Source organism: Melanotaenia boesemani, chromosome 16 (assembly GCF_017639745.1).
Source record: "Melanotaenia boesemani isolate fMelBoe1 chromosome 16, fMelBoe1.pri, whole genome shotgun sequence".
In the NCBI taxonomy this organism is placed as follows: Eukaryota; Metazoa; Chordata; class Actinopteri; order Atheriniformes; family Melanotaeniidae; genus Melanotaenia; species Melanotaenia boesemani.
In genome coordinates this window covers 2,012,436-2,039,445 of record NC_055697.1, presented here as the reverse complement: position 1 = coordinate 2,039,445, position 27,010 = coordinate 2,012,436, and the positions used below count along the sequence as shown (strand labels likewise).

General features: G+C 41.6%; 1 protein-coding gene across 4 annotated transcripts in view; it reads left to right on the top strand.

Moving 5' to 3' along the window:
* gbf1 (golgi brefeldin A resistant guanine nucleotide exchange factor 1) overlaps positions 1-27,010 on the top strand; it is a 103,762-nt gene that overhangs the window by 7,585 nt on the left and 69,167 nt on the right. The gene's annotated exons all lie outside the window — the stretch shown is intronic.

Sequence of the window (27,010 nt, the reverse complement as noted above, 5' to 3'; positions counted from 1 at the left end):
AATAACAATATTTCTAGATGGATTTTCTGCTGTTGAATTGGGGTTCATATAATAATCTGTAGTAATGACCTCCCTCTGAAAAGACTTGAGATTGTTCAAAATCTCTTCTCACAGCATGAAAACAGAAGTGAGACGAGGTACAGAAGCTTAGTTCACTCTGCTAAATTACCGTAATGACGTCCTAGCCCAGCGTTTAGAATGGCTCTGTTGTTGTTCAACAAAGACTTACACATTTTTTCTGATAGGCTTTTTCTTTTCAAACATAAAAAAATCTATTTGTATAAACCTTAGAGAGCGTGTGTTTTAGTACCCAAATTCTTACTTAAACACAAGAAATATTTGTTCACGTGCTCTGAAGATTTCCACTGAAAAACATTAAAACAGGAGCCTTTTACACTCGTCAACCTTGCAGTGTTTTGGAATTTTCTTAACCAAATCATCTGGAAATCGCAGGGTTTCCCAGCATTAAGTTTTATTTCTTTATTTGGGGCGCTTCGATTCCCACTCCCCCAGTCATCTGTCGTTGTGTCCTTGGGCAAGAAGCTTAACCCTCCTTGCCTCCAGTGTCGGCATCACTGGTGTTTGAATGTGGATGAATGTTGGGTGGTGGTCGGAGAGGCCGTAGGTGCGGATTGGCTGCCATGTTTCTGTCAGTCTGCCCCAGGGCAGCTGTGGCTACACAAGTAGCTCAGCATCAGCAGGTATGAGGGAGGAGTGGATGAATAAAGGACACAGAGTAAAACACTTTGGGTGTCTTGAAAAGCGCTATATAAATCTAATCCATTATTATTATTAAATGCACCAGGCCTGGTTTTGTTAACTGATGGTAGTAAGCAGTCACATGGTGTAAATAAATTTACAATAAAACAAATTCAAAGCCCAACAGCAGTCATTTTATTCAACTGTGTCTTCGTCTCCTCAGGAGAGGAGCTTCTCCTGATTCAAACTGCTTACAGCCACCATTAAAAAAACGTTTGTGATTATGATGAACATTTCTCACAACATTCTCATCTTTTATCTCTGAGGGAAAACTCATGTCTGTGGTTCCAGATTAAAACTCTTCCTCTGTTTTTACTGGACTCACCTTTACTTCCTGCTCGTTTGTGTGTGGTGCGCCACTGACTTTACCGTCAGCCGGGTGGTGACCCGGGGGGATGTGGGTCCGCTTCTTCCCCCCGGGTCACCACTGGGTCCGCTTCCTTACGGTCAGCCGGGCGGTGACCCGGGGGGAAGAGGGTCCGCTTCTTTACGGTCAGCCGGGTGGTGACCCGGGGGGAAGAGGGTCTGCTTCTTCCCCCCGGGTCACCACTGGGTCCGCTTCTTTACGGTCAGCCGGGCGGTGACCCGGGGGGAAGAGGGTCTGCTTCTTCCCCCCGGGTCACCACTGGGTCCGCTTCTTTACGGTCAGCCGGGCGGTGACCCGGGGGAAGAGGGTCCGCTTCTTTACGGTCAGCCGGGCGGTGACCCGGGGGGAAGTGATGAAGTGAGAAGGAAAGCGTTTGCCAGTGGAAAAGGAGCATTCTCAATGAACAAGCCGTTGGATCCGAGCGGGTCATCCGGCCGATGCCCCAGCTGATTGGCTGGTTTAAATAAAATGAAAACTCTGCGATACTAAGTGTGAACCCACTTCGCTTGCACCCGGTCCCTACACAACATGGCAGCTCTACTCAAGCGTTGAGTGTATTCTCTAGTTTCATATCACTCACCCAAAACAAAACTTAATCTAAACTTACAAGAGTAATGCGGTGTCAGTAACAGTTCATCTTCAGTAACCGTGACGGTAACGATGGAAAGAGTAATTAGTTAGATCACCCGTTACTAAAAAACGTAAAAGAAGGTACTCCCATCACTGATTATCGTGTCAGTGAAAGAATAAAGTGGTAAATGGCATATGCGGATTAAAAATTATTAAATTTTTTGTCAGTGGCACTAAAGAGCCTAAGAGGTACTACTATCTAGAGTTATGTGTTTCTGAAAGTATAGAATATCTGGATTGTTGTCTGATTTTTGAAGATCGAAATTCTGAGGTAGTCAGACAATTTTTTGTTTTTTAAGATATGATTGTACTTGAATGAATGAAAAATTACATTTACATTACACACACACACACACACACACACACACACATATATATATATATATATATATATATATATATATCAGACGTCTTTCCTCTCCTCAAGTTCTTCACATATTCAATAATAGACTAAAGTTTGCCAGTAAATTGTGAGACACTTGTTTCCGAATGTTTGTATGTTGCTGCCACAGAGCCGTGGTTCCTAAACCTTATGAGCCACTACCTCCAACACTGAGTGGTAAATTGTGTGATAAATAATATGGCTCATCCTGCAGCCATCCTCTAAATCTAAGGCTGAAAAACTGTCAGAATCGTAGAAGTAAGGAGGATAAAGTGGTTTTTGGTGGATTCTGTTCATCTAATTGCCTAAAATTAGCTTTTCTTGTCGAGATAATACCAAATTTGGATTATTAATATGGCATGAGTAATAACTTGTTTTTGCATTAATGTGTTAAAAATAAACATGATTATTACTTGTGACAACGCCATGTTATCCTGTCAGTAATCTGTAGTCAGTAATAGTAGCTGATAATCTGACTTGTAATACTCAGATCTGTTTTCTAAATGATGCTGTCATCATGTTCTGTCCTATATAAAACAAGTAGATACCGATTTGAATGGATGGGGGAACAAAGATAATACTTGTAAATATTATGAAAGCATGAAAGAGCCACATTTTTACCAAAATTGCTCCAATCTAACCACACTTTTTCTAATGTGCCAACTGATCACTTAGAGTTCGAGTGTCTGTACAGCAGTGGTGTTTGAGAGAGCCAAGCTGGCTCTCAGGACAATCCTGCATGCCTTTGCCATGAGAGTCCTGGCAGCTCCCAGAGCCCGACAGCTCCACTTGTAGAAGATGTGAGCAATGAGAAAGATGCAGCACATGGAGCTACAGAGGAGTAAGCCCCCCCTGCTGCAGCTCTCCTCCAGGGAATTCCTCTGCCGCTGTGAGATGGACAGGCGCTGCTGGCTCTAGTTAACCCTCCACTTTCCTTTTCCTCTCCCTGGAAGCCTCTTCTGGCATCAAATCACTAACCCCCATTCTGTCACTGTATTTGACCAGAATGCAAGTTGATTTGTATTAAATAACAAGTTAAGATCAAGACTTTTTCGTTCTGTCTTTAAGCTGAAATCTGCCGAGGTTGAACCCCCGCAGAGGTTACCTTGATAAGAGACAACATGGAGTAAACAGTAACCACAGCAGAGCTGGACTCAGGCCTTGAGAAGCTGATCAGTTTAGTTTTCCAGCACCATCACAGGCTAATAGATCTCTCTGGCTTGGTCTTTCACACAGACATGTTATGATATTTTGGTGAAAAATCTTGCGGGTGGGCTGCGTTTTGCTGCTGCTTCGGGGCTTTGCAGTGGCCCAGCTGTCTGCTTAATGAAAGCTCAGTAATTCCCTTCATTCTGCTGTGTAGCTCTGCCAACCAGCTAAGGAAATATGAATTAGTCCCCACACGATTTCTCAGTTCCTCTCTTTTTCTGTTATTTTTTTTCCTTTTCCATCTTTGTAGCTTGCTGCATTTGTTTGAGGGTTTCAGTACTCTGGCAGTGCGCTCTGTTGAAGCTAGTGTGATTGACAGGACCATGTGCCATGGAGGTGGAGAGTGCTGCAGCTGGAGGTATATCATCTGCAATTTTAGTTGGGTAAATATAGCAGGGAGTCTTGTCAAGCAGAGAGATAAATTGTTCTGGGAAAGGAAGTGTTGTCTTTCTTTTCTGAAAGCAAGAAAAAAAATTCCTTCAACTCTTGGAAAATATAAGGTCCTTTCTCGCCTCCTGAACAATGGCAGCACAGTGGACGAAGGGTCAGCCATAGACCATGTGTTGTAAAGCCTCAGCTCCACCTTGCTCAGTCAGCCAAGCAAATCAGGCTCAGGAAGTGGAAGCCTTCTCTCTGATTTAAATGGCAAGCTTTGGATTGGGCCCGATATGTAATGCTCCATCCCTAACCTCATTAGACCCATATAATTGAGTGCTTTCCACAGCTCTGAGGCCAGCATCTGTCTTTACATTTGTACTGGTTTGGAGCAAAATGATGGTGTTTTTGGTATTTTTAACACTTGTAGAACACATTGCTCCATACATTTTATTTAGGATAAATTAAGGTACTTATTTATGTTTTAAAGTGAGTTCTAGCTGGAACGGTGCGGAGTGAGCAAGTATAAGAACTGTTGACTGAATATTCAGTTCATTCCTGGATGAAATTTCTTTGTTTTTTGTATATAAAAGATGGACGGAGCCTCTGTGACGGCACCGGTACGTTTCTGCAGAGCTGAATTGAAACTCAGTGGGCGGTTCCCACCGTCGCTAACTTGGCAGCACCAGGTGTGTTGTCATTCCCGGAAAATCCAAAAATGGGCAAAGAGGTGGAGCTGAGATGGAGACTGTGAAGGTGGGGGTGGATGATTGACACCCATCAAACTCCGAGCTGCCTGTAGCTAAGAGCTAACCGAGCTAACCCAGAGCTAAAACCAGCTAATGGAAGTAGGCGGGCTAAAGCTAAGGCGCGCTGTTAGCCGGCTAAAAACCACAGTTGTGCTGCACTCTCCCTTCTTGCCGTGGATATTGGATACATGTCAATCAAAAGGACACGCCCCTAATTAGGCAGAATTTCAAGATTAAATAACATCCAAACGAATAAGTTAGAAAAAAAAGGGATTTTTGTACCAGGATTTAAAAGTTGGTCTTTTTAACATGGGAGTCAATGGGGATTTGCTCTGTTTTGGAGCCCCTAGTGGACGAGGGGGGAACTGCAGTTTTTTGCATTCCTTAATGTAAGTTTGCCACTTGATTGGCACCTATCAAAATTTCTTGAAATTTTCTAGTTTTCTGTTACCCTCCCTTGTCATCCAATCAAAGTGAGCACTCAGCAGCGCCTTGTCCACACAATTAATTCCCTCTACTGCATCTCAGTTCTCTGCAGCTTTTAGTAACTCTGCACTTTGTGTAAGAGAATACTGTAATGACTTAAGTCAGCCATCCTCATTGTGGGCTTGATTATTTCCTCATTGAAATAGCATTGTGATAAACAACAACAACAACAAAAATAGTAATCTTAAAAAATGCACATTTTACCGCCGGTGGTTGTCGCTTGGTTCTAAGGGACCTAAAGGATGCATAATGTAGAAATAATCTATTTTCTGCTGAGCAATAAAAGTTAATGAATAAATTTAATGAAAATACTTTATCCTCTGAAAACTAACACTATGTTTTATTATTATTATTATTATTATTTTAATAATTTTTTTCCCACAGTTGAAGTTCTAGAGGGTGATGGCTGCTGGCAGGTATGACCTGCATCTTTCTGTCTTGTTGCATACGTAAAGAAGCCTCTGACTGAACACATGCTGCTGTGTCCAAACTATATAATGTAGTCCAGTAGTTCTCAAACCTTTTACATCATATACCGCCTAAGAAGATAAACCTGTATGACTGGAATTAAAATATAGGAGCCAAGAACTAAACTTTGCACTCCGACTTCAGCAGCTTAGTTCCAGATGAAAATATTATTTATTCTAAAGTGGTGTGGAAGGAGTTTATCACCACAAATGACATTTAAACTTTTTCACACAAGTCAGCCAAGCCCTGAAAACCTCGAGGCTCTAAGACTGTTTTGGTTGTTTGAATACTTTTGTTTTTGTCTTTATATACAACATAAAACGTTTACCCCAGCCATGTTTGACATTTCTTTTTATTTTCAGAACCACCTTGCTGTATGATGTGATAACTTCTTTTTCCACTTTAACCTATTTTATTCAGATATTGGACTACAAATACACAAAAATCATCATATCCACTGGAAGAAGGGCTGTTTCTTACAATAACAACCAAGAAACACCACTTTTTACCCCTCCATGAAATGAGAAAAATTTCTAAAGAAATGCATCACTTGTCCGTCCCAGTTTTACTCTTAGATAAATATTTTTATTTATTTAATAAAAAACATCATATCTCTGGTTTACTGAGACAGCAGACAGTAGCTGCAGGTTAGCTGGTCTTATGCGAAGGTGCTTTAAAAATGTCACATGATCAGTCATGCTGGCGTGATCACAGACTTCTGAAGGACATCTCACACATAAACAGCTGAGAACATCATGTATACGTACTAATTTATTTGATAAATACCTGGTTACTAAAAGTTCTTGTTAAAGTTGATCATCTAGTTAGTGAGTAGAGAAACTGTCACAGATGATCCTGACTGGAAGGATGCTGTGACACCTGATCAGTAGCTTCAGTCTTAGATCTGACTCTCCATCCATCTTTCTGTTTTTCTTTTTTTCTTTCTGTCAGAGTCTTGCTGTTGACAGATTACACGGATCTGTGTTCACACTGCCATGATCGGATCACGTGACATGTTACAGCACCGTAACATACACCAGGTCACCTGCTGTCAGCTTGTTTCTGCAGCCATGTTGGTATGTTGTGGTGAAACATGTCGTACTAAATTCTCTGTATTCTATTTGAATCCTTGTGAGATTGCTAGCTAACAAAACAGACAAGTCCGAGGTGCGTTTGTTTCCCATCAGAACGGTTGGAAGAAACGGTTTGAATTTCTCTTTTCTCCTGCCCTGCATCCTCTACACTGCCTCTTTGGTTGGCGTGTTATTTCACTCAGTTTGGTTTAGGAGAGCCTAATCAGTTGATCGCAGTGGTAAACAACTTAACCAGCTGGTAACCCTTACTACGTTCACTCGTCATAACAGGTCTGGAAAGAGTCCGTTGTACGAGGAGAAACCACTTCAGCATCACAGCCTCTGAACTAGCATGAAAAAATCTTTTCAGATTAGCTGGACGGTGGGTTGTTTTAAAAAGTCAACTTTTGAACAATCTGGTCTCAAATACTACGATTTGCTTCCATCTGGCGGCTCTTTCCAGGATGGCTAATCAGTTCTATTTAGTGAACATGTGGATAACTGGACCTTGAAGAACTGTATGGACTGCCATGTCAAATTCAGCTAGAGCCGTCTTGTTTTGTTGCTCCGCGTCAGATTAGCTCCGAAGACCAAAAACGAGGATGCAAAGCGTTCTGTTAAACTCAAGATGAAGTCTCTGTGTTATACTTGACATCTTACTCGGGTCTCTCTCTTCTAAGACTGTCATCACAAAGAAAAACCTGTCTTTGTCTCTTGTTGAATAAATCTGTGGACTATACCTCATTCCTGAAATACATCTTATTTTCGCTCTTTTTTTTCCTCACTTGGGTCAGTTTCACCTATTTATGCAGAAGCCACTGAGCCTCAGCATCTCAAGTCTTCAATTCTTCCCTTTCATCCTCCTCATCGTCAACCCCCTCCGCTGCAGCGAAGGTCAGATTTTTGACAAGTCTGCAGAAGAAAAACTGTGCTCTTAAATCCCTTCATTTTTATTCATACAAATACAGGTTTAGAGCCCCTCGCAGCTCCCTGGATACATACCCAGAGTGGCCTTTTGACTGACAGCTTTCTCCTTTTTCATCCAGACACTAACGAAATTCACAAGCACACCTCTAATTGACTGGAATCACCAGCCCTGCTCCAGAGGCAGATATCAGGGGGCATGCTAGTAGATGCTGGAGGATGATGTGATTACTCTCCAGCTGACCTTTATAATAATTATTCTGCTTACCCCAAAGCAGCGCAAAAGGCAGTACTAATTTGGTGATGTAGTTAAAAAAAGCCGGTATTCATGTTTAATCTTGTAGTTTGATTAAACAGATTGTTAATTTTAAGACACACAGTGATACTTGTGTCTTGAAATGTCTCCACATGAGTTGGTGATGTCATCACTCATTTTAATCAGTCATGAAGAAGCAGGTTGGACGTCCCTCTTTGTCTCATGTCAAGGTCAAGTGTTGTATCAGTCCCCAGCTGTGGTCGGACCGGCACAGGGAGGCCGTGGGGACTGGGAATCTGGTTGTGCCCCCCTTCTGTCCTCTTCCCTGCCACCTGATCTTTACACATATATCACCCCCAATTGAACCAGCAGAAGGCAGCTGGCAAATGCTGAGAAGGCTGAACCATAATTCATGTCGCTTAGCCACTTATGCAAAAATGTTTACTCACGAGGGCGTTGTGTGCAAGGAGAATCTGCCTGATGGCAATGCTTAGCATGTCTGCTCTGTGGCCTCCGTGTCTCCTGGCTTTGAGCATCAGATCACGGGTTAAATTCTCATTCCTGCTGTCAGTGTTATTTATATGACACAGTCAAAAGACAATAAAGTGAGCGGGTGGAGACATCGCTTACATTAATGTCTCATCAGGAGAGTTTAAGTAGGCACAGACCTGGAAATAAAGCCTTGAAGTGTGTGATTAAAGATGCAGGGAGGAGCTGTCTCTATTTTTCATTCATCAACTTTACAAAGTTCTTTATTTTAGTTTTCATTTTATTAGTTTTGAAAATCGTAACACTCTACTTTTGCATTTTTGGTCGTTTTCAACTTTTTTTTAAAAAAAAAATATGTATTTATTTATATTTCTTTTTATTCATGAATCATTTAAAACTATTTCAAACTTGCTCAAAATGATCAAACGTTCAGTCATTTTCAGGATATGAACACTTTAATTTTTTTAATTATTACTGCATTATTATTGATATAATAAATAAGAAATTATAATCAAATGATAAAATATTATTGATAAAGGGAGAAATGGTAGCCTGGTGGTTACAGAGGTGGGCTTGGGTCTGGAGGTGCACCTCTGTGGGACCCCTGTGCAAGGCCCTTAACCCTCCAACTGCTCCGCAGGGGCGGGCCGCTGAGACTGATTTTCCAATCAGGATTAATGAAATTATTAATCCCAGAGGAAAATGGTAAAGTAATGATAATAAAATAATAACAAAGTAAAAATGATTATTATTTATCGTAATTAGAGAGAAAGAGAAATGAAAAAGTCAAACTGAGTGGTCTACAAGGGTTGTGCCTAATTCTCTTCAGACCTGAGAGGAGAAGGAAATGTTTGAATGAAAACTATAGTTATTTAAAAAAAAAGAACAAAAAGACTTTATTATTATCCATATAATGAATGATAGGAGGGATGGGGCTTGGGTGTGATTAGGGTCCTGGATATGTCAATAACAACCAAGTAGATTTTATGTGATTCTTATTTATGTGGAGTCAGATTCAACCTTCCCCGACTTCCAGTAAAACCAGGACCATCATGTTTAACGTCTTTAAATTCATTCATCAGTGTCAGAAGTTCATTTGGTGGAAAAGTTATTTGACATTTTTCCACCAGGTTCAGCTGTTTGTCGGCAGATGCAGGAAATTCTTGTATTTTTCATTAAAAAATGAGAAACTTTTTTCGTCTGCTTGTTGCCGTCCATCGGTTGACCTGTTAAATATTCCATCATGTTTTAGCAGTGTGTGAGGAGTGTGTGAGGAGTGTGTGAGTAGTGTGTGAGGAGTGTGTGAGGAGGGAAGCACGAGTGACATGCAGCCGAAGGTTTCAGGCCTGCTGACGTTAATAAAATGTAATAAGTAGTTGTATTTGCGTGGCCGTGGCTGCAGACATGAATAATACAGAAACAGCACTGGATGTTCGATCTGAAGCATCAGATGTTTTATCTCGTTATGACCTTTTTATGCTGAAGATTGATGTCACCATCTCCGTTTAACTATAGTCTGAGCCTTATGCAAACTTAGATGATTAAAAGTCGGAGGTAACATGATGAAGGATGACTGGACTATAGGTTATTAAAGTTGTAGTAATGTGATGTTCTCTACAAGCTTTCTAAATGATCATCACACTGGTTTTAGACATGCAGTGCACTTTATGGTCTTTTTTTCTGAATTGATTGATTGAACAGTTGAACTCTAGCCACTATTTTAAAATATAGCTTTGCGATTTTTAATTGTGTCTGTTGTTGCTGTGATGGATGAACATTTTCCACTTTTCCAGATCATCTTTTATATAAACCCTTATAATCCATGCATTACAGAAAACCTGACATGTCATTTTTAGCTAGTTTTATTGATGACACCATGTTGTCTGACTTCATAATTCAGTTCTTCATTATTTTCCAGCTAAACATTTTGCTGCTACGGAATAGAAGCTGCATCAGTGTGTATGATTGATTGTTGATGGAGAGATGCCACGGATTATACAGGTGTTGTACAATGACAAGCACTTGGCCTGTCAGTTGCAGAGGTCCCCATTAAAATGGCTGTGATTAATTGGAGTGGTCCCTCTCCCAGACAGGCTGCCACCTAGTGCTGGTTAGTAGCCGTAAATCTGGCCAGTTAACAGTGCCCTAACCGGGGACTGACAGGCAGGGCTTAGACCCAGTGTGAAGGGGAGATGCAACTGTTGTCCTGCTTCATAGGTTCTCAACAATGTGCTGAGTGGATGGAGAGTCCCAGCAGAGAGCTATTAATCATCCTGGCTGGGGTGCTTGTTGTGTGGGGGGTGGGGTAGGCATTGGGGGAACTGAGGGGTTAGATGGAAGAGAGGGTCGAAGGAGCTGAATGTGCTGACAGGAAGATCGGACAAGACGTGAACAAAACAAACTAGCCCCCCCCGGGCCCCAGACAAGAGGAAGAAGAGGTGGAGGACAGGCTGGAAAGAGCGTGCTCCTCATTCACACCGAGGCTTTCAGCAGGAGGCGGCTGACTCAGATTTCAGTTTTTAATGTCATTCACAGTGATTGGCTGCTGATGCTCAGGCAGTTTTTATATTTCGCTCAGATTTGCTTGTAAATGCTGTTGATTTTCTTTCTATAAGAAATAGTAGCATAAATAACTGTAGATAGCACAAAGCAGCTGAGCTGGAGTTGGTTTAGTGAGGATAGCAGGTAAATAGTAGCAGGAATAACTGGAAATGAGGAAAAAGTGGAAACATGGAAATAGTTTCTGTTGTGTGTTTGTTTCAATAACAATATTTTTTCTCCTGAAAGCCAAGACTTGAGAAAAGGTTTGGTCACTGATGATCTGTGTGTTATTTCTACAAAGTTCTGTTAGTAATGAATTCTGCTTTCTTCTTCTGATCGGCCTTTATGCTGCTATGCCACTATTTACCTGCTATCCTCACTAAACCAACTCCAGCTCAGCTGCTTTGTGGCGCCACCGTGCATCAGAAACGTCTTCTTGGCTTTATTCCAGCCATAGAGGAGCATTATTTTTCTTCTTTTCACACACACATAGAACTTTCTGCTCACTGGTTGATCTTTGGCTGCTCCTTATTGGACGTTACCGTCAATCTAAGCTCTCTGATTGGTGGAAAGTCTGACAGGAAGTGGCTTCATCATCATGTCCAGGTCTAAATAGAGGTCTCTTAGCAACATCGTAGTGATGGTGATGTTTTTATGGTGAAATGTGATAAATAATGCTGTTATCATGGATCATTGTGGATTTACCAGATAGAGTCTCTGAATAAAACTACATTTGGATTGTAAACGTCCTGGATGGGATATAAAGGCCTGGAAAATTAAGCATTATAAAGCGCTATGCTTTGGTCTCTGTGGCGTTTTCCTCCAACAAAGTGGTGTGTCTTTAGCTTCTGTAGCCTTGGCCCACACAGTCTGGAGCGGATCAGTTAAGGTCTAGACCTTCCCTGTGCTGTCAGCTCTGACTGGATGTCAGGATTTAGTGCAACCAGGATTGTGTTTTAATGTTCTGTTAAGCATATTCTTATGAGGTGGTAATTAGGGTTCACCACAGGAAAGATACCCTAACCCAAACCCAACCTTAGCTGTTGGGCTTTGAATTGAGTGTGGCTTTAATTAACCACTGCTGAGTTTGGATCATTAATAAAACAGTGGGTATTATGTGGGTTTGGGATGTTTCAACACCTCTGAATCCAGCACCAACTCTTGGGTGGAGGTCAGCTCTAAAAACAGGCTCATGGTTGGAACGCGGTGACATGTTGATTGGCTGAAAAGCATTTTCAAGATTGACTATACAAGCTGGTATTGACAATTTCTAAAGGTGTCAGGTGTAGGTTTTCAGTGTGTAAATGAGTGTATCTCTAAGTTTAGCCCACAGGCGAGGCAGAGTTAGTGGCATTTGAATTTTGTTGACATGACCTGCAGTACATGTATATTTTTGGCTCTTTACTGTGAATGTTGTACCCTGAAATATCATTTTATACACATGACAAACATCACTTAACTGGGGGGTATAAAATAAAGTTGTATTTTGTTGTGTATTGATTAATGTCTTGGCTTTTAACAGGATTTATTACTAACAGTCAAAGAATACCAAGAGTCAAAGAATAACTAAGAAGTATTTCTCATTTTTCCATTGGAAACCATGCAAAAACCAGTGTAAATATTTCAAAACTGGTGTTCAGATCTCTTAGTCCTGGTTAAAACTCTAGCAGCAGCGTTCTGGATGAGCTGCAGATGTTTAATGCTCTTTTTAGGAAGTCCTGTTAAAGACCATTACAGTAATCCAGCCTACTGGAGATGGATCATGGATGAGTTTCTCTTGGTCTTTCTGGGAGACTAAAATTTTAATTTTGTTGATGTTTCTGAGCTGGTAAAAAGCTTCTTAGTGAAGCTTTGATGTGGCTGCTGAAAGTCAGGTCTGAGGCTGGGCGATTAATCCAATTTTAATCTTAAATACGATCTGGGTTTTCAACGATCATAAAAATGAGATGGTCTGATTATTTGCTCCTTCTCAGTTTCCTCTTGTGCTGTTTTCAGCTGCAAATCGGGCGCCACTTTCAGCCCTCTGCTGCAGACTCCTCCCACAGCCCCAACTGCTTTGGTTTTATTCAAACCGAGTTACAAACACACAAAGTTATGGGCTGGACACGCGGAGGCAACGTTGAACTTGCGCAATGAGGGGAAAATCGCTGCCAAGCGACAGGCGACATTAGTGCATGTGAAATGTTGCATTCTTTCACGTAGATGTGCACACGGGGGCTTGCAAGAAAACAGAAAAATGTTCAATTTTTGTGAGTCGCGACTAAATAATCCACCAGCTCCCAGAAACAGAGAGAGAGACAAATGTTATAAAGAAACAGAACTTTTTTCTTAATTAACACAGTGAACAATCCGGGATTTAAGAAACTCATCAGCACTTTGGACAAACGGCATCACTGCCATCTCATCTCCATGTTAGTGGAGCTCTGTCCTGCCCTGGATGATGAGGGTGGTGTGAAGGACGTGGCTACAGTCCGATGTTTCGCCACCACTACGGACCTGTGGTCAAGCCGCACCATCTATATAAATGTCGCGCTACATTTTATTGACGCGGATTTCACCGTGGTGGAAAGATGCTATCTGTAGTACCACAGGCAACGCTTCAAATATCACACTGGCTGCCCCCCCCCCCCAATCTCTCTTTCTTTTTCTAATTGTGTTAAATAATCGAGATCTCAATTTCAATCAAAATAATCGGAGTTATCATTTTTCCCATAATTGAGCAGCCCTAACTCCAAGTTTATGAACTTGGTCGTGGTTTTAAGAGCCCGAGTCTCCTGGTGTTTACCAATGCTGACCCTCTTCACTTTGCTACCAAACAGAATAATCTCCGTTTTGTCTTCATTTAATTGGAGAAAATTCTCCTTCATCCAGGTGTTTATTTGCTCCAGACTCTGACACAATAAGTCTGTTGGACTGCAGTCATCTGGTCACAGAGACACATAAAGTTGTGTATCATCTGCATAACTTTGATAATTAATACTAAAGTTCTGTAAGATTTGACCCGAATGGAGCATATACAAGTTGAACAGAAGAGGTCCAAGGACTGACCCCTGGGGGACTCCACAAGTCATGGCCACTCGCTCAGATTCATGTCGATCGTAAAAAAATAACTCCGGCCTTCTAAATAGGACCTGAACCAGTTAAGGACCTCTCCAGAAGTCCATCCCAGTTTAACCCAGATAACAAAACAACTTGTGCTCTTCAGGTAACAAAGTTTGGTTATTCTTGGCTTCTTACAGCAACAGGTACTCACATAGGTTTTCCTAGAAGTTTAGATATCAACCATGAACCTTCATTTCTGGTTCTGCTGATCTGTTAAATTAAACTTTGATAATTAAGTTAACTGCAGGTTTGGATGTTAAGGTGGCGTTGGCTCACTAACTTTTTTATCAGCAACATTCCTGCTGAGTAGTTGATATCTGCTTAATCATAATTCTAGATTTAGAAGCACAGTGTTGTTGAGAAGGTGACAAAGAAAGTGGCAGAAATGGTAGATGTAGGAACTTGTTTTCTAGCTGAGGTTTGAGGAAACAGATTTGAGAAATTGGGAAACTACTTTTTATGTAAAGCAAGAACAGCCAACAGTGCATGAATCAAAGCGGGAAAAGAAGCAGAAACACGAAGAGGTGGAGTCAGAAAACAGACACAAACTCTGTTGTGGCTTTTCCCCCATGGAAGTGGTTGATGGAAGAAAAAAACTATTTAGTTCTTTTTTCCCTTGAACAGGTGATTTAGGCTACTGATAAGCTGAAAGCCTGTGGATGCGTTTGACATGGCTGCTATGTCCAACTCAGTAATTGTTACACAACATTACTATATTGTGTTACTAACTCAAACACATTGTTCTCTATTTCACCTGCCTTGTAAAGAGATAAGAGTTCTGCACCGGCTTCTTGGGACTGGTGTGTCTGCAGTCGTGAGACAGTAACAGTTTCACCATGGATTCTTTAAAGCTCACGGTTAGCCAGGCGACATGGAAAAGATCTGCACGTTGCGAATGGAAAAAGTCATCAGTCATCACAGGTGTTTACCGGGCTTTTTTAACTGTTTACCAGCAGCAGACTGCTTTGTAATTCTTCTGTAGCAGAGGTCAGGTTGAAAGTTTCTGACCTAAAACATAAGACAACAAAAACAAGACTGTTTGGCCCACTTTAAGATTGTGTTATATCTTTTTAAAAACATTTCATAAGTCATGGATAGTTGATGGTCTCACCACCACGTTGCTATGCTAGTAGTAAACATGGACTAAAAAAGGATCTTTAAATCTGCTGCTGTTATTCCATATTGACAGCTATATGGGGTAGTGTCGGGCTGGGCTGTAAACCAGACTTCATGCTGCCCTCTTGGTCATTATCATAAACATACAAAACTCTGCAGTATGAATCACACTGGAACGTCAGTGGTAAAGGATGGAGACTGTTGTTGATAATCTCCTCAGCTGGGCAGCAAAGCCAGTCAAATCAAAGCACACAGCTCACTTGCTGTGGAAGCAGGCAATGCTGGTGTGGAGGTCTGCTTTGGAGGGAGGGGGTGTTGGAGTTGTTGTGGTTGAAAATAAGGGCCTGTATTAGTATTTCGGAGAGGAACTGTCTTGCTGTCTTGCTTGTGTGGCGCTCACATCCTTAAGCCTTTGGTGTCTCAGTGTGAATCCCACTCTGCCTTGATGGACTGGGTTAATAAACCTCTCAGCAGCTATCCCTCCCACGCACACGGAGACAAACTGAGCACACACACATGAAGTCTCTTGACACACACAGCTGCTTGTTATTTCATGCCCCATAAGGGTGCTGTGACCACAGACAATGTAATACACATATCCAATTAGTATTGCATTGCACCGCTGTCGGTCTCAAGCTTGGATTCTCACAGATACTAAACCTGCACTGCACATAGTTTATTTTGTTGTAAGATTTGTATTACTGACTACAATTTTTTGTTTGAAGCAGGAATATTTATTGAAATGATCTGTTGTTCAGACTTCTGTAATCTGTCATCACAGATTGGTCTTTCCCTCTTCTCAGTGTGTCTGGTCAATTCACACAAGTGCTTCATTATGCAAAAAGGTGGGGGTTATCCTTGAAAAGCCTGTACTTTGTTGTCTAGTTCGTGGCAAACCTGGTGGATAAACCAGCATTGGAACAACCACAGTGTTGGGTCTCTGTGTAAAATGTAAGTAAGAACAAAATTCAAATATTTCCAAATCTTATCAACACATAATTTATGCCAAACAGAATATAAACAACATATCAGATGTTAAAATTGAGACATTTTTAATCTGATGGCAGCAACCCCTCTATCAAAAATTGGAAAAGTAACACAACTGGGTATAAAATGAGCATTTCAGAGAGGCAGAGTCTTTAAGATGTAAAGATAAACAGAGGTTCAACAATCTGAGACTAACTAGATCTAAAAACTGTCAAACAATATCAGAAAAACATTCCTCAATGTAAAATTGTGAAGACTTTGAAGATCCCACCATCTACAGTGTATAATAGCATTAATATATGCTAGGGCAAGGGTGCATTAAAAGCAGACATGATTCTCTACTGTAAACCACTGCATGGACTCAGGAAGACTACCAGAAACCACTGTCTGTGAACACAGTTCACCCTGAAATCCACAAATGCAGGTTAAAGCTCCATCATGCAGAGAAGAAGCCAGATGTGAACAGGATCCAGAACCAGCTTCTTCCGTCTTCTCTGGACCAAAGCTCATTTAAAATGGTCTGAGGCAAAGTGGAAACCTGGATGAAGATGTGAACTAGTTTGTGGAAACATGGACGGCGTGTCCTGCAGACTAAAGAGGAGAGGGAGCATCCAGCTTGTTATCAGTGGACAGGTGAAGAGCTGCATCTCTGATGGGATGGGGCTGCATTAGTGCCTATGGCGTGGGCAGCTTCCACATCTGTGAAGCTCCATCAATGCTGAAAAGTACATGGAGGTTTTAGAGCAACATCTGCTCCCATCCAGACAACGTCTCTTTCAGGGAAGACCTTGCAGATTTCAGCAAGACGATGCTGAACCACATCCTGCATCCATCACAGCAGCATGGCTTCACAGGAGAAGAGTCCGGCTGCTGAACTGGCCTGCCTGCAGTCCAGACCTTTCACCAGTACACAACATCTGGAGCATCATGGAAGCAGAAATCCAGCAACCAAGGTCCAGGACTGTAGAACAGCTAGAATCCTGCATCAGACCAGAATGGGACAACATTCCTCTCCTAAAACTCCAGCAACTGGTCTCCTCACTTCCCAGATGTTTCCAGACATGTTAGAAGAAGAGATGCTACACCATGCTGAACACCACCCTGGAACTACTTTTTACACCATGCTGAACACCACCCTGGAACTACTTTTTACACAATGCTGAACGTCACCCTGGAACTACTTTTTACACCGTGCTGAACATCACCCTGGAACTACTTTTTACACCGTGCTGAACATCACCCTGGAACTACTTTTTACACCGTGCTGAACATCACCCTGGAACTACTTTTTACACCGTGCTGAACATCACCCTGGAACTACTTTTTACACCGTGCTGAACATCACCCTGGAACTACTTTTTACACCGTGCTGAACACCACCCTGGAACTACTTTTTACACCGTGCTGAACACCACCCTGGAACTACTTTTACAGACGTGTTGCAGATTCACTATCAGCTCATATTTTCCATGAAATGATAAAATGTCCCAGTTTCATCATCTGATCGATTGTTTATGTTTTACTGGGAAGAAAATATGGGTTGATGAGGTCTGGAAATCATTGCATTCTGGTTTTATTTACATTTACATACACAGAGACCCAGCATTTTGAGTTGAGGTTGTGTTATTATATAAAAAACTGGCAGTATACAGGCTTGCCTGCTGGTTATGGAAAGGGTAATACTCTTATTTTATTCAGGCACTTGACAAAATTATGCCCATCATCCATATGGTTGTCATCTCCATCCCGTTTGAGCTTGAAACAGTATTTGGACACAAGACAGTCCCCCCAGAGGGGACAACCACTATTAAAAATAGCCATCCTATTTCTGGGCTGCAGCTGGGGGTTTGAAAGGACTGTGTGCTTGTTGTAAAGGTGACATGGGTCAAAAATTTCCCATTGAGGGATGGCAGGAGGGTGACTTCGGGGTAGAGGTGGACGGGCTCGCTTCATGGGCATGCATGTATTGGTGGGTGGGTGGTGAGCATGATTAAACAACTGGCCACTTTTCAAAGCACATATATTGAATCAAAAGGAGGCGACACATGCTGCAGGAGTGCTTTAAACCTGTTGACGCACCCCTTCTTAAATAGAGTAGGATCAGCACTGCTGATAACAAATTTTGACAAAAGCCAGCGTGCTGACAGGGGGGCAGCCGAGCAGGCCGCTGTGGCCCAGCACAGCTGACGATGAGACATGCTAACAACCTGTGGCAACAAGAAGGTGTTGATTGCTCTGAAAGCAAAATAGACCTGCCAATATGCATGTTCACTCACTGCTCCATTCCTCTGTTTGTTTCCAAGCACTGGACTGCACAAAGAAACAGCTTGATTTCAGTTTATCGGTCTGAAGGATGGGGTGCATGCTTTATTTTAAAAAATAAACCAGTTTGTTTTTACATATAAGCAGTAAGAAGTCTTCACGTCAAGCAATTCAGTAGGATTATACTGGTCGAATTCACTCCGAAAAATCCTCCACTTATAAATCTTCCACTAAAGGCTTGTTTAGGGTTCTTTTTATTGAGCAGGCATATGCATGTCGAAGCCAGGTAACCAGGCCATCGCAGGACAGATAGAAGTGGGTTTACATCCAGATATTTGTAGAGTATCATTTCACATTTGTTTGAAAGATTTTTGGGACTTTAGAAACTTTTTTTCTGATTGTTGGACAAACAGTGAAGAGGTCAGTAAAGAGCCACAGGTCTAAACCTGATGAAACTAATGCTACTAAGCAGTTAATGTTTGTAGGGATTCATTAAATTTATACAATTATGCTCTACTTTTATAGATTTAGCTTTTGATTTTGTTTTGTACTTTTAACCTAAATACAGAAAAGTCAGGACGTTGTGTACAATGTAAATTCAAACAGAATGCAATGATTCTCAAATCTCATCAAGCTGTTTTTTACTGCCAGCAGAACATAAACAACATATCAGATGTTGAATCAGGTGAAGACATTTTACTATTGTTATTATATTAGAAATATCCAATACTAGACTTCTAAGATGAAAATAAACAACATATTAAAATAAAAGTGTGACACTTAAGAAATGCATGTGATCTATCTCTGGTCTTTCCACAGGTGGTAATAATATAGTGACTATCTGTTAGAGATGTATGTCCCTAGGTTTGTCTATTGTGGTACATAATCCCTGTGTGACAGGTACGACAGTCTGTGCTCGGCCTCCCAGTCTGACCAGCGTCTGCATGGTCAAGGCAGCTAAAAGCCATCCCAGCTATGCAGATATGTGTATGGTGGATTTAAATTGTAAAAATTCCTGCTAAACCTGCAGGAATTGACCATGTCATGAGTGGTGAAATAATACTAAATTTACGACCTGGATGGGATCAGTGTGTGTGTGTGTGTGTGTGGAGGTGGGCTGGGTTGTTTGGGTTAGTAGACTTGAGGTAGGGTCTGCGTCTGGTAGGGTAGAGGGTCACACTCAGAGGTCAAGGGGGAATGAACTTGTGAACTTAATGTTAACATTGATGTCAAGTGTTGGTCAAACTAATCCAGAGTTTAAGGAACAAATTCCTCTATACTCAGCAGCACAGACACATTGGTTGGGGATTTAGATATTATGCTCTCTGACCTAACAGCAACAACAAAAACTCATTACTTTCTGGCAGGTGCTGCTGCGTTTCGGGAGAATGCTACCACCTAGTTGCTTAATTTAAAACTGTTGCATAAATACTGATATGTGTGCTATTAAATGATGTGCAGTTGGACAGTTTGCAGTGGTGATGGATCATTTTTAGCTTATACCGACGCTCAAACCAACTTATGTCAACAAAAGTACATGAAAGGGCTGTTGGACAATGGCTGACACACATTCCTATGGCAAGCCATCATTGTGATGCACTTCTATGCCCTGCCCCCACCCCAACAGCTGGGTATTCTGCCGCACACAATTCAGAAGGTAGTGTTTGTGTTGAAGAAGAGAGTACATCAGCGGCTGTGGTGCTCGTACAGCATGAGAACATGTTTAATGGAGCAGGACACTCACCTTTCTGCTCCTTTCAAACGTTTTGTCATCACTGTCGATGGGGGTAAATTTAATCTGTTATTGAGGGTTTTACTGTCCATGTAATGATAGAATTAACTATATGCCAACATAACTCTTCAACAAGCCTCAAACAAGAAAATCCTGTAGATGGTCTTTGGTTAAATATCATCATGTAGCCACATCTGATTGTATACAAGTTACTCTCCAATATACCTGTTTTTATTAAAGGACATCCTCACTGCTGCTTCTTCCACCAATATCACAGTGTATTCAATTTAATTCAGCTTTATTTATACTAGTGGTGTTAAATTTATTGGTTTCTATGATGCATCATGATGCAGACGTGAACGATTCAGCATTGATGCAACAACAAAACATAATTGATTATAATAATGTGATGTATATATTCTGCTGATGCTTTCGTGTGCGGAGTGATGTAGCTGCTGGAACAGCGCTGCAGATCCGAGGTGGAATCCGTTTTGAAACCTTTTCTTAGGAAAACTGTAAAACTAAGCAAACATAGAAAAAATATACATCAGTTTCTCACTGGAAATACATTCATTGTCATAATATTGTAACATTACTCATGAAAATGTAAAAAGACCAATAAGTTAGCTTAAGGCTAACATCTATGGAAAATACCACTTGCAAGCTGGTAAGTAGTATGTGCAAAAGGACTAAAGAGATTTAAACAACCTTAACCATCAACAAATGTTTACATCAGCAAAATTCTCAGTGTTCAGTTATAAACTGACTAGAATACATACAGGCAAATGTTTTCTGGCCATAAAGGAGAACGTGGAAAAAACATCTTAACTTTCATGTGTCTGAACTGACTGTGGAAAGGCTGAAGAGACAAAACACACTCTGCTTCACTGCAAGCAGTTCTAACAACAATGTCACATTACAGTAATGTTTCTTAATTTTCCAGCAGTGGAACAATAAAGTTCAACAATGAAGTTGAAATAACATTCAGATTGTTTTCTGAAATAATTATAAATAAACAAGGAGTTCATAGTTGTGTTTGTATTCATAGATGAAGAAAGCAGCAGTGTGCAGTGATAAAGAAAACTGAGGATGCAACACAAACTGTTGCATCGCTGAATGGAACTGTTGACATGATAATCATAATCGAATTGTGAGACCAGTGAAGATGCACAGCCCTAATTTATACATTACCAGTTCAGGACAAGTCATCTTAGGGAACTTTAAATCCAATTTGTTGTAGTTCAGTTATAATCCAATTAAAACAAATCCGTCATAAGATCCACGTTAGTCCAGTTCCTAATTACTGTTTTAATTTAAACCGATATAAAATAAAGATAAAGATCTACCTAAGGAAACTGACGGATTGGATCAGATCTTCTCTTTGATTAAATCCTCCATCCTGAGCTGCACCAGGAGACAGTGGAGAGAAACACCTCCATCAGAACCAGAACCAGGAAGGAAAACCTCCACCAGGACCAGAACCAGGAAGGACGGTCATCTCCCTTGACTGGTTGGGGTGGAGAGGACAGAAAAGAGGGTCAACCAGCAGCATTACTCTAATCCAGGGAATCCTGCTGAGAAAGAAGAAAGAAGAAGAGAGCAGAGAGGAGCCCAGTGCATCATGGGACGTCCCCCAACAGAGAGGAGCCCAGTGCATCTTGGGACGTCCCCCAGCAGAGAGAAGCCCAGTGCACCATGGGACGTCCCCCAGCAGAGAGAAGCCCAGTGCACCATGGGACGTCCCCCAGCAGAGAGGAGCCCAGTGTATCATGGGACGTCCCCCAGCAGAGAGGAGCCCAGTGCATCTTGGAACGTCCCCCAGCAGAGAGGAGCCCGGTGCATCTTGGGACGTCCCCCAGCAGAGAGGAGCCCGGTGCATCATGGAACGTCCCCCAGCAGAGAGGAGCCCGGTGCATCTTGGGACGTCCCCCAGCAGAGAGGAGCCCGGTGCATCATGGAACGTCCCCCAGCAGAGAGGAGCCCGGTGCATCTTGGGACGTCCCCCAGCAGAGAGGAGCCCGGTGCATCATGGAACGTCCCCCAGCAGAGAGGAGCCCGGTGCATCTTGGGACGTCCCCCAGCAGAGAGGAGCCCGGTGCATCATGGGACGTCCCCCAGCAGAGAGGAGCCCAGTGCATCTTGGGACGTCCCCCAACAGAGAGGAGCCCAGTGCATCATGGGACGTCCCCCAACAGAGAGGAGCCCAGTGCATCATGGGACGTCCCCCAGCAGAGAGGAGCCCAGTGCATCATGGGACGTCCCCCAGCAGAGAGGAGCCCAGTGCATCATGGGACGTCTCCCAACAGCCTCGGCCTATAGCAGCAGGACTAAAGGGATGGAACAGATCTACTATAAGATTAATCAGGAAGGAAAGTTTAAAGATGATCTGAAAGGTAGAGAGGGAGTTTCCTGAAGCCGAGAGGAATCTGATAACTGAAGGTTCTACTTCCTGAAGCCAAACTGAGAGCTGGTTCCACCAGAGGAATCTGATAACTGAAGGAGGAGATAAATTTTAAGTTCTATCCTGGATTTAACAGGAAGTCGATGAAGAGAAGATAAAACTGGAGAAATATGATCTCTCCTCATAATTCTCATCAGAACCCTGCAGCATTTTATATCAGGAGATTTTTCAGAAAAATAATCAGGAATCAGTCATCCAATCTGGAAGTTTGAACAAATCCATGGACTAGATTTCCTTCATCACTCTGAGACAGGATGTTCTTCATTTTGGTGGTTCTACAAACCTGTTTTTTTATATGCGAGTTAGAGGACAAATCCTGTTCCAGAACAGGTTCCTCACTTTAGTACTGGAAGCTAAGGTAATACCATCCAGACTAATTCCATTGCTAGACAAAGTCTTCCTGCTCTTCTACTCTGCGCTTTCTCTCCCAAACCACTATCAACCTCCTCATCTTGGAAGATCAGACCAAGAGATGTTGCACATTATGTCTTGTTGCCTTTACATTAGTTACAGCTCATGCACCTTTTTAGTGTCATGAACCCCCCACCGTCATCCTCCCAACCCAAACTGATTTTAAATTGTTCATTTTATTATCATTATTATATTACATCACAGATGCTTTGTGTCTGTGTCACAGCACCGTTTGACTTGCATGACTTATGTTCCCTTCGCGCACCATGTATGATCAGTCCTATGCTGTTTCACTATTTTAGTTTTCCAGACAACCACCATGCCTATGTGTGCAAACAGACAGTTCTTTTTAAGGTTCTTAAGGATCATTTTCCTTTATGTGACCCACACTGGGGCATCTAAAATCCATTTTTATAGATGTGGGTCACATATAATGGATTGGATAAATAGATTACTGGTTAAAATATGACCCAGAACAGCCTTAATGTCCAAAGATTTGTAGCACCTGTACAAAATTAAACAAATACAAAATTGTTTCTATGTTTTTTTAGGTCACTTTGGGAAAAGTTATCAAATTTCCAGCCAAAAGAATGATATTTAGGGTAATTAAACTGTGTTAACTCAAATTTGACCCGTTTTGACATTTGACGGCAGTAAAAACAGTCCAGTCAGCAAAGGGAGAGAGGAGCACTTAGACCATCCAGTCAGATCATTAGACTGGCGAGCCACCTGTCTATGATCACACAAGTAATCTGAGTATACTAAACATACATGCATGGATGTGGGGCTGTAACAGATTTGGTATGAAATCGTCTGCTTCTAGGAATGAACAGATATAACAGTCTCCTGACTTGTGGGTGAAAAACTTCATCCAGAGATTAAATACTGACAGTGACTAGTAGCAGCAGTTGCATTTTCAAAGGTGGGTCAGTCGCCACAGAGAACATTCATCGATGCTGCTCGCTGCACGAGTTGAATCAACCATCTTAAACAATCGGCACGACAGCTTTGGTTTTGTATTTGTTGGCTCTCATGTGACACACTTTTTAGCGTGCACAAGGATCCCCCAAGTGGTCCAGCAAAAGTAACGAGAACATGCTACTGTAGTTATATCCCAGTATTTCTTGATGGGACTCACACAGTTTCAGTGACATTGGTAAGCTGCAGTCATGTATTTATTCATGCTAGTTAAATATATGTTCTGTGTATGTTATCAATAACATCAAAATGGCTACAGAGGAGCATGGTCCAATGACTCATCATATAAAATCTGCTAGATTCAAATAAAAACAATCAAACAAACAAAAAAACAATATTACATGGAAATACAGCTTATCAGATTTTGTATTTCAGCACTTTGGGAGCTGGATGATTTTGTGGTTGAAAATGCTTAGAAATGGTTGGATTAAATTATATTTCATACACTCCACTAAGTGTTAGCTGATGCTAAACAGCCACTGTATACTGATGCTAATCCAGTGCTTTGTCCACTACAAGTGTATTTATGTGACCACTGCAGGATAGAATTGATGGGACTGGATTAATTGAAAGAATCTCAGATGTGATCAATATATCTTAGTGTCTATGACCATTGTTAGTGTTGGTGGGAAAGTAGACATATAATGTTTCATACAATTCTCCCACACCTCTCCACTCCTGCTAGCAGTGATGCTTCATGTCGCCTTCAACATCGTATCTGTCACTTGCAGCCAGACACACACAACGCCATTTTCTTTTAAGGTGACAAAAGGGATAACCAATTGTTTTTCTGTTTATCAGAGGTGACATGACCAGTGGCGCAAAGGGGCGAGGAGGCCCTGTGTTGCCATAGCTAAATATACATCCCTGACAGCTCCATAATAGGTTCCAGGAAGTTCAGTCGAAAATAAAAACAAAGCAACATTTCTAGCTGATTGGCTTTGAAAGGCCGTTTTTCCTTGCTGAATGGGAAAAATGTGGACTTCAGCATTCCATGGCCGTGATGCCAGTCGGATTGGATAGGGGCAGCCTTGCGTGTGCAGAACAGGACTGGTGTGTGGGAGACACATTGCACTGCAGAAACCCACTTTATGGGGAAGAATAAATCTACACAACTACACACAAAACATCAACATTTAGAGCTGGCAATACCTGTTGGTCTTATTTATTCACACACACACATACATATATTTATATATGTGTGTGTGTATATATATATATATATATATATATATATATATATATATATATATATATATATATATATATATATATATATATATGAAACCAATAAAAATTGAATATTGTGCAAAACTTAATTTATTTCAGTAATTATACTTAAAAAAGTAAGCTAATATATTATATAGACTCATTGTATGCAAAGTGGGATATTTCAAGCATTTATTTAGTAGACTTTTGATTCTTATGGCTTACCAGTCCCTGCATGGGATGTACCACAGACAGATAGCCGAAGTGGCGGATATGAACAAGTCCTACCAATGGCTAGAGAGGGCTGGACTGAAGGACAACACAGAGGAGCTAATCATGGGAGCACAGGAGCAAGCCTTGAGTTCCAGGGCAATCGAGGCCCAGGTCTACCACACCAGGCAGGACCCCTGGGCTGTCTTACAGTACAGAAACATCAGAATATGGACTGGAGACCCTTTAGGTCACAATGGGAAACACCTCCCAAGGTGGTGGAGAAGGAGAGTACTAAGCCAGCCCTACAGCTACCTGCAGATGTAGAAAAGGAACTGCCACATGATGCTGTTACTCTACGCTCGAGTATATACACACATTTCATCTGCGTCAGCTATGCAAAGCCGACCTGATGCAGACGCTGCTCCAGTATAACTCCAGCATAAGGTGTGTTCAGGCCTGTTCTGTGTGTATTTTGCTCTTAGACTGAGGATTTTGTGTTTACAGTAACTTCTGTTAGTTTCAGTGCAAAATTTAGTCACACATTTGTAAAGATAATGCGCTCCCTGGATCCCACCCCATTTGCTCAGCTGTCTGACAATTACCTCACAATATCTTCCGAGGAGGCCCTGCTGCAGCCTGGTGTTAAATTACTTCCCTCCTGGTGAGCAGTCTCAGTGTTGCACTCCAACAAACTAGTAAATTATGTTTGTATTTCTTTTTTTTCCTCATTCTGCCTCTCAAGTTTGGCTAAATTATGTGTTGAAAGATGTTTTATGACAAACAGCGAGCCCCAGGGAAGTGCACTTTCTACATCTGGGGAAGTGAACTGCCATTTGAACAGCACTGAAGTGGCTCATTTTTCTTTCTCTTCGTTGGCCACTCAGCCCCTCTTCAAGCTGACACTCTAAGAAAAACAAGCTAACTTAGATTTCATGGAAGCTGAAAAGTTTCACAGCTTTATTAAAGAGGTTGACTATTTAACGGTTGAATAGTTATTGAAGATGTTATTTATTTTGACATAGATAGGTTAATGAAAAAACTTACAGAATGCAATAGTTTGCACTTTGTTTATACAGTCTTCATTTATAAGAGAGAGGAACTGCAATGACTTGACTGTTCTCGGCCCTCCTGGCCCTCTGGTCTATTGGATCCAGCTCTGTCGCTCCTTGTCCCCAGTTTGGCTGACATGCATGCCCACTGGGGAGTAATTTATGACAGTTGTCGCCTTGGTTTGCTAAGCCAGCTCGGGCCATCTCCAGCCATTCTGAGCAGAGCATTTCAGTGGGCCCGTGGGGATAACCCGATAGGTTTTAATGTTTCCCCGCCGTGGAGCCTGTGTGGCATCAACGGCTAGAAATGTCCCTTGTAAGCCTCTGTTGTTCTAAAGTCACCATGTGTTGCCATGGAGAGGGCAACATCCTGCATATGGACAGCTCGTATGTGAATGCAACTGACCTTCATGTTACTGCTCCTTTTCTGACTAAATTGTGTCATGTTTGTAAACTCAATTTGTTTGAGATGAATAAATAAATGTATAAATACTTTGAGATGGCAGGATTTAAAGGTGTGAATAAACTTTAGATAGTGTGAACCCTACCCTACTGGTAGAACACGTTTGAACTAGGGCTGGGCGATATGAACCAAATCTTATATCTCAATATTTTTTTACCTAAATCACGATATACGATATTTATCTCGATATATATATATATTTTTTTGTCACGATATTGCTTCCTTCTATATTGTGTCTGATAAAGTCTCAATATATTTAAAATCTCTTGATATATCTCGATATATTGCCCAGCCCTAGTTAGAACCTTTCTGGGTCATT